The sequence below is a fragment of the Oncorhynchus gorbuscha genome, linkage group LG06 (genome assembly GCF_021184085.1).
Source record: "Oncorhynchus gorbuscha isolate QuinsamMale2020 ecotype Even-year linkage group LG06, OgorEven_v1.0, whole genome shotgun sequence".
Classification (NCBI taxonomy): Eukaryota; Metazoa; Chordata; class Actinopteri; order Salmoniformes; family Salmonidae; genus Oncorhynchus; species Oncorhynchus gorbuscha.
The window spans coordinates 103,229,466-103,243,845 of NC_060178.1; the positions used below are offsets into that span (position 1 = coordinate 103,229,466).

Consider the following 14,380-nt stretch of genomic DNA (forward strand, 5'->3'; position numbering starts at 1 on the left):
TTCTCGCTATACACCAAGTCACTTGGCTCTGTCATAACCTCACATGGTCTCTCCTATCATTGCTATGCAGACGACACACAACTAATCTTCTCCTTTCCCCCTTCTGATGACCAGGTGGCGAATCGCATCTCTGCATGTCTGGCAGACATATCAGTGTGGATGACGGATCACCACCTCAAGCTGAACCTCGGCAAGACGGAGCTGCTCTTCCTCCCGGGGAAGGACTGCCCGTTCCATGATCTCGCCATCACGGTTGACAACTCCATTGTGTCCTCCTCCCAGAGCGCTAAGAACCTTGGTGTGATCCTGGACAACACCCTGTCGTTCTCAACCAACATCAAGGCGGTGGCCCGTTCCTGTAGGTTCATGCTCTACAACATCCGCAGAGTACGACCCTGCCTCACAGGAAGCGCGCAGGTCCTAATCCAGGCACTTGTCATCTCCCGTCTGGATTACTGCAACTCGCTGTTGGCTGGGCTCCCTGCCTGTGCCATTAAACCCTTCAACTCATCCAGAACGCCGCAGCCCGTCCGGTGTTCAACCTTCCAAGTTCTCTCACGTCACCCCGCTCCTCCGTTCTCTCCACTGGCTTCCAGTTGAAGCTCGCATCCGCTACAAGACCATGGTGCTTGCCTACGGAGCTGTGAGGGGAACGGCACCTCAGTACCTCCAGGCTCTGATCAGGCCCTACACCCAAACAAGGGCACTGCGTTCATCCACCTCTGGCCTGCTCGCCTCCCTACCACTGAGGAAGTACAGCTCCCGCTCAGCCCAGTCAAAGCTGTTCGCTGCTCTGGCCCCCCAATGGTGGAACAAACTCCCTCACGACGCCAGGACAGCGGAGTCAATCACCACCTTCCGGAGACACCTGAAACCCCACCTCTTTAAGGAATACCTAGGATAGGATAAGTATTCCCTCCCCCCCGCCCCTTTAAGATTTAGATGCACTATTGTAAAGTGACTGTTCCACTGGATGTCATAAGGTGAATGCACCAATTTGTAAGTCGCTCTGGATAAGAGCGTCTGCTAAATTACTTAAATGTAAATGTAAATGTAAGTAAAGAATCCCACATATGTGCAGAAGAGGCGTCCATAAAATCACACTCAATAATATCTTTGTGGGAACAGTACTGGTTCTGAGTCTTGCTTGTGATTCGTTTATTAGGAGTAACTATAGCAATTTTGATTGAAACAGATTTTTGCCTCAATATGAACCTAGGCTACAATTCAACCAATCGCAGACGGATTCACTAAGAAGACTGCGTCAGAGGTGTTAAACCCCACAAGCTTTTCCTCTCATGAATTGGGGCCATAGTCCACAGTGTATTATCAAAGCCACATTATTTCAAAGACTTGGAATCCCACAAGTCATATGCCAATCACAAACTTTTACCCATATTGCTGTGGCCTGATTAAGCTAAGAAACAGGTTCCACGTGATTACTTTTTTATCCTTATTTTCCAGGACCGACCCTGCTTAGCTTCAGAGGAAAGCCAGGAATGGGATGCTGAGTTGTATGTGGCTGAGGTAAGATGACATATTTCACATTGAATATATTATCAGAGGCTCTGATATGACGGTGTACTCCTGCGCTGGCCTGAGGCCTCAATGCTGACAATACAGCAGAAGCTGTCAGTGGAGGACGGAGTCTCAGCAGTCATAAATCATCAGCTCTGCTCCTCCTATACGATACATGGAGAACAGACGGGAATGCTCACTGCCATCATCCCAGAGGTGACCATGAAGGTGGCAATGTACAATCATGGCTGACCTGATTGGCCTGGACATACTATTTTATTTTTATTTTCAATGACGGACTAGGAACTGTGGGTTAACTGCCTGTTCAGGGGAAGAACGACAGATTTGTACCTTGTCAGCTCGGGGGTTTGAACTTGCAACCTTCCAGTTACTAGTCCAACGCTCTAACCACTAGGCTAGGCTAACCTGCCACCCCACCATAGGGCCAGATACACTGAAAAAATCTAATTTCAGCACTGATATTATTATGACATTGTGTTATTATGACGTTTTGGTCACTGTGTCTTTGACAGTCTGGAGTTATGCATGGTCGATGGTCACTGTCACTATGTCAGTCAATATTGTAAATTGTCTTCATGTGTTTATGAGATTTCCCTCCCTCACAAAACAACATAGTCCATGTTTGTTTTTTAATCATCTGAGTCTATGGTTTGACTTTCTTTTCTTTTTTAAAATCTATGAATGCAGTTGTAGTACAATTGTTTGCCAAACCATTTTCTGACAGCAGACGGATTTGAACGTTCCCTCTCCTGCTGTCCTTGTTTCCAAATGACCTTCAAAGCACCTAAAGTATTTAATCAGAGGAAGTTGCATCCTAAAGCATTACATCAGAGGAACGTATCATCCTAAAGCACATATGTCAGAGTCAAGGCCCGCGGGCCACATCCGGCCCGCGAGAAGGTTTTTTACGGCCCCTGGGATGATCTTGATTTATTATTAGAACCGGCCCGCAGACCGCAGCAAGCCGGCAGCCCGCAGATCTTTTACACGCACCAATACTACATTTCCCACAATGCAACGGTGACGCACCGAGCAGTAGGCTGCTTCATTTCAATATTTATTGGCACAGCAGTTGTCAGCATCACAGTAAAATTAACTTTCAGATACCCATCAAAAATGGCAAAACGGAAGGTGGACACTGAGAACCGGGGGTTTCAAACAAGGTGGGAGTCGGAGTATTTGTTCACGGAGGTAGCTGGAAAACCTGTGTGTCTTCTGTGTGGAGAAAGTGTGGCGGTACTGAAAGAGTATAATCTGAGACGACATTATGAAACGAAACACGCGGACAAAAACAAGAATATGGACATGGAACAAAGGCTACAAAAGGCAGAGGAATTAAAACGAGGCCTCAAATCTCGACAGGCTCTGTTCAAAAAAGCCAAATCACAAGGCCAGGCTGCTGTCAAGGCCAGTTTTATTTTGGCAGAAGAGATCGCTAAATCAGCCCGGCCATTTACGGAGGGGATTTCATCAAAAACTGCATGATTAAAGTTTGTGACGAAGTTTGCCCAGAAAAAGGCAACTCTTTTTAAATGTGAGTCTGAGCAGAAACACCATTGCCGAGAGAGTAGACCAGTTGTCCATCAATCTAAAAGAGCAGCTTGTGAAAAAGGGAAAAGATTTCATTGCATATTCCTTGGCTGTGGATGAGAGCACCGACATTTCTGACATTGCCCAGTTGTCAATTTTCATCCGCGGAGTGGACTCCAGCCTAAGCGTGACAGAGGAGTTTTTGGCTTTACGTCCTATGCATGGCACAACTACGGGGCATGATTTGTATGAAGAGGTGTCAAGATGTGTAAATGAGATGGAGCTGCCTTGGGAAAAACTCGTGGGTTTGACAACCTACGGAGCACCTGCGATGTGTGGACACAGGAGCGGACTGGTGGGGAAGAGACGGGAAAAGATGCAAGAGGAAAACGCGACAGGTGAGCTGACAGCTTATATATGCCATTTAGCAGACGCTTTTATCCAAAGCGACTTACAGTCGTGTGTATACATTCTACGTATGGGTGGTCCCGGGGATCGAACCCACTACCCTGGCGTTACAAGCACCATGCTCTACCAACTGAGCTACATTGTATCATAAACCAGGAAGCGTTGTGCGGTAAAGCCTTGAAAATGGAGCATGTAATGAGCATCATCACGCGCACAGTTAACTTTATCAGAGCCAAAGGTTTGAATCACCGCCAGTTCAAGGCATTTCTGACGGAGTTAGAAACGGAGCATGGTGATTTGCCTTATCACACAGAGGTGCGATGGCTAAGCCAGGGAAAGGTGCTTCAAAGATGTTTCGAGCTTCGTGAGGAGATTTGTCTGTTCTTGGACAGCAAAGGGAAAGACACAACACAACTCCGAGACGAAATGTTTCTGTGTGAAATGGCTTTTCTGTGTGACATTACGAGTCATCTGAATGCAATGAACTTGCAGCTGCAGGGTCGGGATCGTGTCATCTCTGATATGTACAGTACAGTGAAGGCATTTAAAACCAAACTGACTCTGTGGGAGACGCAGATGCGGAAAGAAAATTTGAGCCACTTTCCCAGCTGCCAGACCATGAAAGAGAAGCTCTCTACCAGTGCGTTCCCGAGCGCACAGTTGGCTGATAAAATAGGTATGCTTGCCGCTGACTTTCGACGCCGATTTGCTGACTTTGAAGCACAAAAAAGCAGGTTGGAACTGCTCGGTAACCCATTTGCTGTTGACGTGGAAAGCTCACCACCAAACCTCCAAATGGAGTTGATTGACCTCCAATGCAATGATGCACTGAGGGCAAAATATGCAGCAGTGGGTGCTGTGGAGTTCGCCCGTTTCCTCCCCGACACAATGCCCCAGCTGCGCATCCAGGCTGCTCAAACGTTGTCTATGTTTGGCAGCACATACCTGTGTGAACAACTGTTTTCTTTGATGAACTTGAACAAAACATCACACAGAAGTCGACTTACTGCTGAACACCTCCACTCAATTCTGAGGATTTCCTCAGCTCAGAGCCTTACCCCGAACATTGATGAACTTGTGGAAAAGATGGGACACCACCAAGTATCACCCTCAACCTCAAACAAGTGAACATTACTGTGCAATCACATATTTAGAGTTTTTACTCAGTTCAAGTTTAAAAGTTAAAGTTTAATATTTGTTTTCACTGCATGTTACTTCTCCTTAAACAAAGTGTTGTTTTTGATTAATAGATTTTTGCACTTTATTTTATTGTATTTCAATCCAATTATATTTTAAAAATATTTCAGTTGAGTGGATGATAGAAAATTGCTATTATTGTTTTTTTCTTTGAAGTAAATTTAGCCCACTTTTGCTAAAATAGAAAATATAGGCTACTGATGGTGCCTTGAATACCGGTTTCTTTCATTTAATGTTCATGTTATGGGGATTTTTATATAAAGGAAATTTGTCTTTTGAGTCTGTTGAAAATTAAAGATTACTGACAGAGCCATAAGAAAATATTGCTTTATTTATCTGATCATATTGGAATATATTTGTTAGGTTTTCAGTAGGTTCAATTAGGTTCACTAGACTATATGCGTCATTTAAAAAATTTTCAATGAACATTCGAACAGTCCGGCCCTCGGCTTGTAGCTAAATTTTTTATTTGGCCCTCCGTCCATTTGACTTTGACACCCCTGTCCTAAAGCATTACATCAGAGGAATGTATCATCCTAAAGCATTACATCAGAGGAATGTATCATCCTAAAGTATTTAATCAGAGGAATGTATCATCCTAAAGCATTACATCAGAGGAACGTATCATCCTAAAGCATTACATCAGAGGAATGTATCATCCTAAAGTATTTAATCAGAAGAAGTTGCATCCTAAAGCATTACATCAGAGGAACGTATCCTCCTAAAGCATTACATCAGAGGAACGTATCATCCTAAAGCATTACATCAGAGGAACGTATCATCCTAAAGCATTACATCAGAGGAATGTATCATCCTAAAGCATTACATCAGAGGAATGTATCATCCTAAAGCATTACATCAGAGGAATGTATCATCCTAAAGTATTTAATCAGAGGAATGTATCATCCTAAAGCATTACATCAGAGGAACGTATCATCCTAAAGCATTACATCAGAGGAATGTATCATCCTAAAGTATTTAATCAGAAGAAGTTGCATCCTAAAGCATTACATCAGAGGAACGTATCCTCCTAAAGCATTACATCAGAGGAACGTATCATCCTAAAGCATTACATCAGAGGAACGTATCATCCTAAAGCATTACATCAGAGGAATGTATCATCCTAAAGCATTACATCAGAGGAATGTATCATCCTAAAGTATTTAATCAGAGGAATGTATCATCCTAAAGCATTACATCAGAGGAACGTATCATCCTAAAGCATTACATCAGAGGAATGTATCATCCTAAAGTATTTAATCAGAAGAAGTTGCATCCTAAAGCATTACATCAGAGGAACGTATCCTCCTAAAGCATTACATCAGAGGAACGTATCATCCTAAAGCATTACATCAGAGGAACGTATCATCCTAAAGCATTACATCAGAGGAATGTATCATCCTAAAGCATTACATCAGAGGAATGTATCATCCTAAAGCATTACATCAGAGGAATGTATCATCCTAAAGCATTTCATCAGAGGAACGTATCATCCTAAAGCATTACATCAGAGGAATGTATCATCCTAAAGTATTTAATCAGAGGAATGTATCATCCTAAAGCATTACATCAGAGGAACGTATCATCCTAAAGCATTTCATCATAGGAAGTAGCATCCTAAAGCATTACATCAGAGGAATGTATCATCCTAAAGCATTTCATCAGAGGAACGTATCATCCTAAAGCATTACATCAGAGGAATGTATCATCCTAAAGTATTTAATCAGAGGAATGTATCATCCTAAAGCATTACATCAGAGGAATGTATCATCCTAAAGCATTACATCAGAGGAATGTATCATCCTAAAGCATTAAATCAGAAGAACGTATCATCCTAAAGCATTACATCAGAGGAACGTATCATCCTAAAGCATTACATCAGAAGAATGTATCATCCTAAAGCATTACATCATTACATCAGAGGAACATAGCATCCTAAAGCATTTCATCATAGGAAGTAGCATCCTAAAACATTACATCAGAGGAACGTATCATCCTAAAGCATTACATCAGAGGAATGTATCATCCTAAAGCATTACATCAGAGGAACGTAGCATCCTAAAGCATTACATCAGAGGAACGTATCATCCTAAAGCATTACATCAGAGGAACGTATCATCCTAAAGCATTACATCAGAGGAACGTATCATCCTGAAGCATTTCATCAGAGGAACGTATCATCCTAAAGCATTACATCAGAGGAACGTAGCATCCTAAATCATTACATCAGAGGAACGTAGCATCCTAAAGCATTTCATCAGAGGAACGTATCATCCTAAAGCATTACATCAGAAGAATGTATCATCCTAAAGCATTACATCAGAGGAACGTATCATCCTAAAGCATTACATCAGAGGAATGTATCATCCTAAAGCATTACATCAGAGGAATGTATCATCCTAAAGCATTACATCAGAGGAATGTATCATCCTAAAGCATTACATCAGAGGAATGTATCATCCTAAAGCATTACATCAGAAGAATGTATCATCCTAAAGCATTACATCAGAAGAACGTATCATCCTAAAGCATTACATCAGAAGAACGTATCATCCTAAAGCATTTCATCAGAGGAACGTATCATCCTAAAGCATTACATCAGAGGAACGTATCATCCTAAAGCATTTCATCAGAGGAACGTATCATCCTAAAGCATTACATCAGAGGAACGTAGCATCCTAAATCATTACATCAGAGGAACGTAGCATCCTAAAGCATTACATCAGAGGAACGTATCATCCTAAAGCATTACATCAGAGGAACGTATCATCCTAAAGCATTACATCAGAGGAACGTATCATCCTAAAGCATTTCATCAGAGGAATGTATCATCCTAAAGAATTTCATCAGAGGAATGTATCATCCTAAAGCATTACATCAGAGGAACGTATCATCCTAAAGCATTTCATTATAGGAAGTAGCATCCTAAAGCATTACATCAGAGGAACGTATCATCCTAAAACATTACATCAGAGGAATGTATCATCCTAAAGCATTACATCAGAGGAATGTATCATCCTAAAGCATTACATCAGAGGAACGTAGCATCCTAAAGCATTACATCAGAGGAACGTATCATCCTAAAGCATTACATCAGAGGAACGTATCATCCTAAAGCATTACATCAGAGGAACGTATCATCCTAAAGCATTTCATCAGAGGAACGTATCATCCTAAAGCATTACATCAGAGGAACGTAGCATCCTAAATCATTACATCAGAGGAACGTAGCATCCTAGAGCATTTCATCAGAGGAACGTATCATCCTAAAGCATTACATCAGAAGAATGTATCATCCTAAAGCATTACATCAGAGGAACGTATCATCCTAAAGCATTACATCAGAGGAATGTATCATCCTAAAGCATTACATCAGAGGAATGTATCATCCTAAAGCATTACATCAGAGGAACGTATCATCCTAAAGCATTACATCAGAGGAACGTATCATCCTAAAGCATTACATCAGAGGAACGTATCATCCTAAAGCATTTCATCAGAGGAATGTATCATCCTAAAGAATTTCATCAGAGGAATGTATCATCCTAAAGCATTACATCAGAGGAACGTATCATCCTAAAGCATTTCATTATAGGAAGTAGCATCCTAAAGCATTACATCAGAGGAACGTATCATCCTAAAACATTACATCAGAGGAATGTATCATCCTAAAGCATTACATCAGAGGAATGTATCATCCTAAAGCATTACATCAGAGGAACGTAGCATCCTAAAGCATTACATCAGAGGAACGTATCATCCTAAAGCATTACATCAGAGGAACGTATCATCCTAAAGCATTACATCAGAGGAACGTATCATCCTAAAGCATTTCATCAGAGGAACGTATCATCCTAAAGCATTACATCAGAGGAACGTAGCATCCTAAATCATTACATCAGAGGAACGTAGCATCCTAGAGCATTTCATCAGAGGAACGTATCATCCTAAAGCATTACATCAGAAGAATGTATCATCCTAAAGCATTACATCAGAGGAACGTATCATCCTAAAGCATTACATCAGAGGAATGTATCATCCTAAAGCATTACATCAGAGGAATGTATCATCCTAAAGCATTACATCAGAGGAATGTATCATCCTAAAGCATTACATCAGAGGAATGTATCATCCTAAAGCATTACATCAGAAGAATGTATCATCCTAAAGCATTACATCAGAAGAACGTATCATCCTAAAGCATTACATCAGAAGAACGTATCATCCTAAAGCATTTCATCAGAGGAATGTATCATCCTAAATCATTTCATCAGAAGAACGTATCATCCTAAATCATTTCATCAGAAGAACGTATCATCCTAAAGCATTTCATCAGAGTAATGTAGCAGGCAAATAAAAAAGATGATTGTATCAAAAGCTGAAAACAAACAGCTGATATTGTCATCACTCACAGCCCTATTAGGCCAAATGAATGATGATGTCTTTAACTAACTGACAGATGACTTGGTGACTTGGATAAAGCTTGGATAAAGCTGTCCCCTCCAGGGACCACCACACAATCCTCAGACTGCCAGAGCAATTTTTCACCCAATTTATTTCCAAATGATGGCTAACCTGAGGTCCTCCCTCTGGGCTGGGTTTATGCAATGATTAATGGCAAGTGTTTAGCAGGCCTCTACCTGGGGGACTGGCCCATCTGCAGAGGGATGTCATGTAGAATAGGGCCGCCTGCAGGTTGGAGCTGTTTGACTGGCAGCCTCCCCTCGCCTCAGGCTTCTACAGCGCAGCTACTGCAAGTTCTTAAGTGCCCTCTTGGCACGCGGCTTCTGCTGGCTATCAAGTGTCATTGCCTGGCTGCCTAAAGGCATTGGACATACTGTAGGATACTCGTAGGGGCTGTGTTGATTCTGTATGTTACTCTAATCCCCACTACATACCCAGTGAAGATTCGCATCACCTGGTCCAAAATCAGTAAAAACTTTGTGACCATGCAGCTCCTGTTGACCCGGCACAGGTCTCTGCATGAAGATTATTTAGATGTCTATTAAACGCTTGAACGGCTTGTCTTTTTCATTTAATCACAACCAAACCCCCTAGAAAAGGCCCAGATGCTGGTGGGACAGTAATCAAACTGATAGACACATCGCCGGGCCCTCTCGGCCTGCCAGTGTGCAGCCTGTTTTCCTCTGGGTCTGGAGCTAACAGTGGTAACTATGGCTTTGACGGATTGTGATGGGAACCTGCTCTCAAAAACAGACGTGTTCATCAACAACGCTCACTTGTCAAACGTGATGACACATAACCTATCGTATCTGGGTATCTGGGCAGATGATATTTCAAAAATGATACAGTAGTTAAAATGTCACCTAAAATGTATTTTTAACCCTCTTACGCTTGCCTCTACATCTGCGGCATACAGTTTCTTCAAGCAGTAGTGTTCTGCTTCATATTGGTTCTGAAGTAATGACAAGCTGTCATTGTTGGCCAGCAGGCTGATCTGAATGAAAGAGCCCTACAGAGAGAGAGAGAGAGAGAGAGAGAGAGAGAGAGAGAGAGAGAGAGAGAGAGAGAGAGAGAGAGAGAGAGAGAGAGAGAGAGAGAACAGGTAAGTGGTATGGACAAGGGGTGGAGGGGTGGAGGGGTGGAGGGGGGACAGGAAGGGGCTACGGAAGATGAAATAATATTTTCAGGGCGGATGTCCCAAAAATCCCCCCTCCCTCTCCTACTTCTCCCTCCATCCTCCAGAACACAATGGATAGAAGCATTTACACCACCATAAATCAAAGGTACGCACTGCTCAAGACCAGCTGGCACATTTGCAAATAATTGTAATTATTAATCATGCTGATTTCACACCCTTCAGAATTTGTGGTGGGAGCTTTCAGTGGTGAGCCGGGCCTGGCGCCTGCAGCCTGGAGGCCAGCCTGAAAGAGAGGAGCAGCCAGGGCGTTGGGCCACCGCAGGGCTTTGATGATTGTCTTATGACACTGTTGAGTGGCACACAATGGCTGTGCAGCCTCAGCACAACATGGGTCCAGAGGAAAAAGGAAGACGGTGTCCTCCTCTTTATTCTGGCCCCAGGCTTGTTAACAGAGTTCTTTTTTATTCATCAACCATATAAATATGGTACTGTACTTTTTAAAACTCAAATCTTGGACTCAGGTTGTGTGCACTATGTTTTGTGTTAGATAAATGTGCTTTAAATTAGTTGAATGTCTATCCTTTATCTGTGTTCAAATGTATTTATCTGTGTTCAAATGTATTTATCTGTGTCGAAATGTATTTATCTGTGTTCAAATGTATTTATCTGTGTTCAAATGTATTTATCTGTGTTCAAATGTATTTATCTGTGTTCAAATGTCTTTCCTGAATTTTTGACAACTTCAAATGAAATCTGACAGGTAATGGTTGACACAACAAACACTAGACCCCATTATTCCAGCATTGCTCAAACTGGCTTTGCTGAAGACAATACTGAATAAAACACACACACACACACACACACACACACACACACACACACACACACACACACACACACACACACACACACACACACACACACACACACACACACACACACACACACACACACACACACACACACACACACACACACACACACACACACACACACACACACACACACACACAGCTTCAGAGGACTTGCACTTATCATGCATTCATTTGGATAGATGTCGATAACGTTCCACTCCTACTCAGGTCTCCAGCTGACAGCGCTTGAATGTGTTTGTTTTGAACTGTCAGGTTGTGATCTTTTCCCAGTGTAACTGGGAAAATTGATTCTCAATCAGTATTTCTTTATCATCTGCAAACTTGACTTAGTGGTCAGTCCAGTAATGTGACAAACCAAGCATTGCTAACACATATCTCGGCTCAGAAAACACCACATAAGGAGATAGCCAGTAGTTCCCAGGAACTGTGTGTGCTTCTTGCTAGCTGTCACTCAAATGGCGAGGGGCTGAAGCTCATTGGCTGGAACTCGAATTGCTAGAGGTCTGGCCCACGTGAGGGGAAATGTAGGGAAAATGGTGGGGTGGGAGCACAACACAGCACAGCAATGGGGGCGGGAAGGTGTGGCAGCAGGCCTGCGCTCTTTACCCGCCCTCCATCGACTCAAAACCACTGACAAAGTCTGTGTGTGTGTGTGTGTGTGTGTGTGTGTGTGTGTGTGTGTGTGTGTGTGTGTGTGTGTGTGTGTGTGTGTGTGTGTGTGTGTGTGTGTGTGTGTGTGTGTGTGTGTGTGTGTGTGTGTGTGTGTGTGTGTGTGCGTGCGTGCGAGCTTGCATGCACCGAGGGAACAGTCTCTGGGAGGGGCACAAATCTCTCTAGGAGGTGACCACATTGACATTAAGTGATGGATGAGCCTGGATCAACCCCTTGTAGACCACAGTGGCCCTGTGCATAACAGAGGTGCTCCCTGGGCCAGGGCTCAGGAACAAAGACCCACACAGGTGTTCAAATGGCCCTCTTAACAATGTGCTCTGGAGAGAGAGGAAACTGAGTCCATACCTTGAATTAGCTGCTAAATCATGTTATTTTCTCTGCCTGGATAAAGATAAATGAAGAGGATGAAATTGGTCTCTCGCTCTCTCTCTCAATTCAATTCAATTCAATTCAAGGGGCTTTATTGGCATGGGAAACATATGTTAACCTTGCCGAAGCAAGTGAGGTAGGTAATATACAAAAGTGAAATAAACAATCAAAATTAACAGTAAACATTACAGTTTCAAAACAATAAAGACATTACAAATGCCATATTATATATATATATATATATATATATATACAGTGTTGTAACAATGTACAAATGGTTAAAGTAAACAAGGGAAAATAAATAAGCATAAATATGGGTTGTATTTACAATGGTGTTTGTTCTTCACTGGTTACCCTTTTCTTGTGGCAACAGGTCACAGATCTTGCTGCTGTGATGGCACACTGTGGAATTTCACCCAGTAGATATGGGAGTTTATCAAATTTGGATTTGTTTAAAAAAAAATTGTGGATCTGTGTAATCTGTGGGAAATATGTGTCTCTAATATGGTCATACAGCTGGCAGGAGGTTAGGAAGTGCAGCTCAGTTTCCACCTCATTTTTGTGGGCAGTGAGCACATAGCCAGTCATCTCTTAAGAGCCATGTCTGCCTACGGCGGCCTTTCTCAATGGCAAGGCTATGCTCACTGAGTCTGTACATAGTCAAAGCTTTCCTTAATTTTGGGTCAGTCACTGTGGTCATGTATTCTACCACAAACTCTCTGTTTAGGGCCAAATAACATTCTAGTTTGCTCTGTTTTTTTGTTAATTCTTTCCAATGTGTCAAGTAATTATCTTTTTTTTCTCGGGATTTGATTTGGTCTAATATTGCTGCTGTCCTGGGGCTCTGTGGGGGTTTTTTGTGTTTGTGAACAGAGCCTCAGGCCCAGCTTTCTTATGGGACTCTTCTCCAGGTTTATCTGTCTGTAGGTGATGGCTTTGTTATAGCAGGTTTGGGAATCGTTTCCTTTTAGGTGGTTTGGTTAGACAGGTTTCTCAATTTCTTTCTTAGATTTTTGCCTTCATCAAACCATCTGTCATTGTTGTTAATTTTCTTCAGTTTTCTATTTGAGATTTTTAGATTTGATAGGAAAGCGGAGGTCAAATATACTGTTAAGATTTTCTACTGCCAAGTTTACACCTTCACTATTACAGTGGAACGTTTTATCCAGGAAATTGTCTAAAAGGGATTGAATTTGTTATTGCCTAATTGTTTTTTGGTAGGTTCCCAAACTGCAATCCTTCCATCTATAGCACTTCTTAATGTTACTCAGTTCCTTTGGCTTTGATGCCTCATGATTGAGTATTGCTCTGTTCAAGTAGACTATGATTTTGCTGTGGTCTGATAGGGGTGTCAGTGGGCTGACTGTGAACGCTCTGAGAGACTCTTGGTCAGTGATAAAGTAGTCTACAGTACTACTGCCAAGAGATGAGCTATAGGTGTACCTACCATAGGAGTCCCCTTGAAGCCTACCATTGAATATGTACATACCCAGCGTGCGACAGAGCTGCAGGAGTTGTGACCCGTTTTTGTTGGTTATGTTGTCGTAGTTGTGCCTAAGGGGGCACAGCTATCACTCTTTTTCTTTCTTTCTTTCTTTCTTTCTTTCTTTCTTTCTTTCTTTCTTTCTGTCTCTTTTTCTTGAACAGCATGTCCCCCTAGAAATAAAGAGCTTATGTAGGCATCATGAAATAAAGTGATACTTTACATACCAAATGCTTGGATCGGAGCCTTTGTATAGCAGTGTGTCACTAACCTCCCTGATTGAGAGTGTCATGGTGACCAGCTGCTGGATTCCATCACCTATCAGCCAACAGCTTCTGCTTTTACCATAGCAGGTTATGTAGAGACAGCAAGCTAATCTTTATTATAACAGGTTAGGTAGGGGCAGTGAGTTGAATCTTTAACATAGCAGGTTAGGTAGAGGCAGTCAGCTAATCTGTCATGGTCTGATATGTTTCATCTGTCTTTGTGCTTGTCTCTACCCCCTCCAGGTGTTGCCCATCTTCCCCATTGTCCACTGTGTATTTATACCTGTGTTCTCTGTTTGTCTGTGGCCAATTCATTTAGTTCGTTAAACCTACCAGCGTTTTGTTTCCCTGCTCCCGCCAGTTCCTTGCTCCTGTTTTCTAGTTTCCCGGTTCTGACCGTTCTGCCTGCCCTGACCCTGAGCCTGCCTGTCGTCCCATA

At 42.4% G+C, this 14,380-nt stretch overlaps 2 pseudogenes; both read left to right on the forward strand.

Moving 5' to 3' along the window:
* Nucleotides 1-14,380, forward strand: part of LOC124038787 — a 479,656-nt pseudogene that overhangs the window by 298,443 nt on the left and 166,833 nt on the right.
* On the forward strand, nucleotides 2,656-4,605 carry LOC124038638 (annotated as a pseudogene).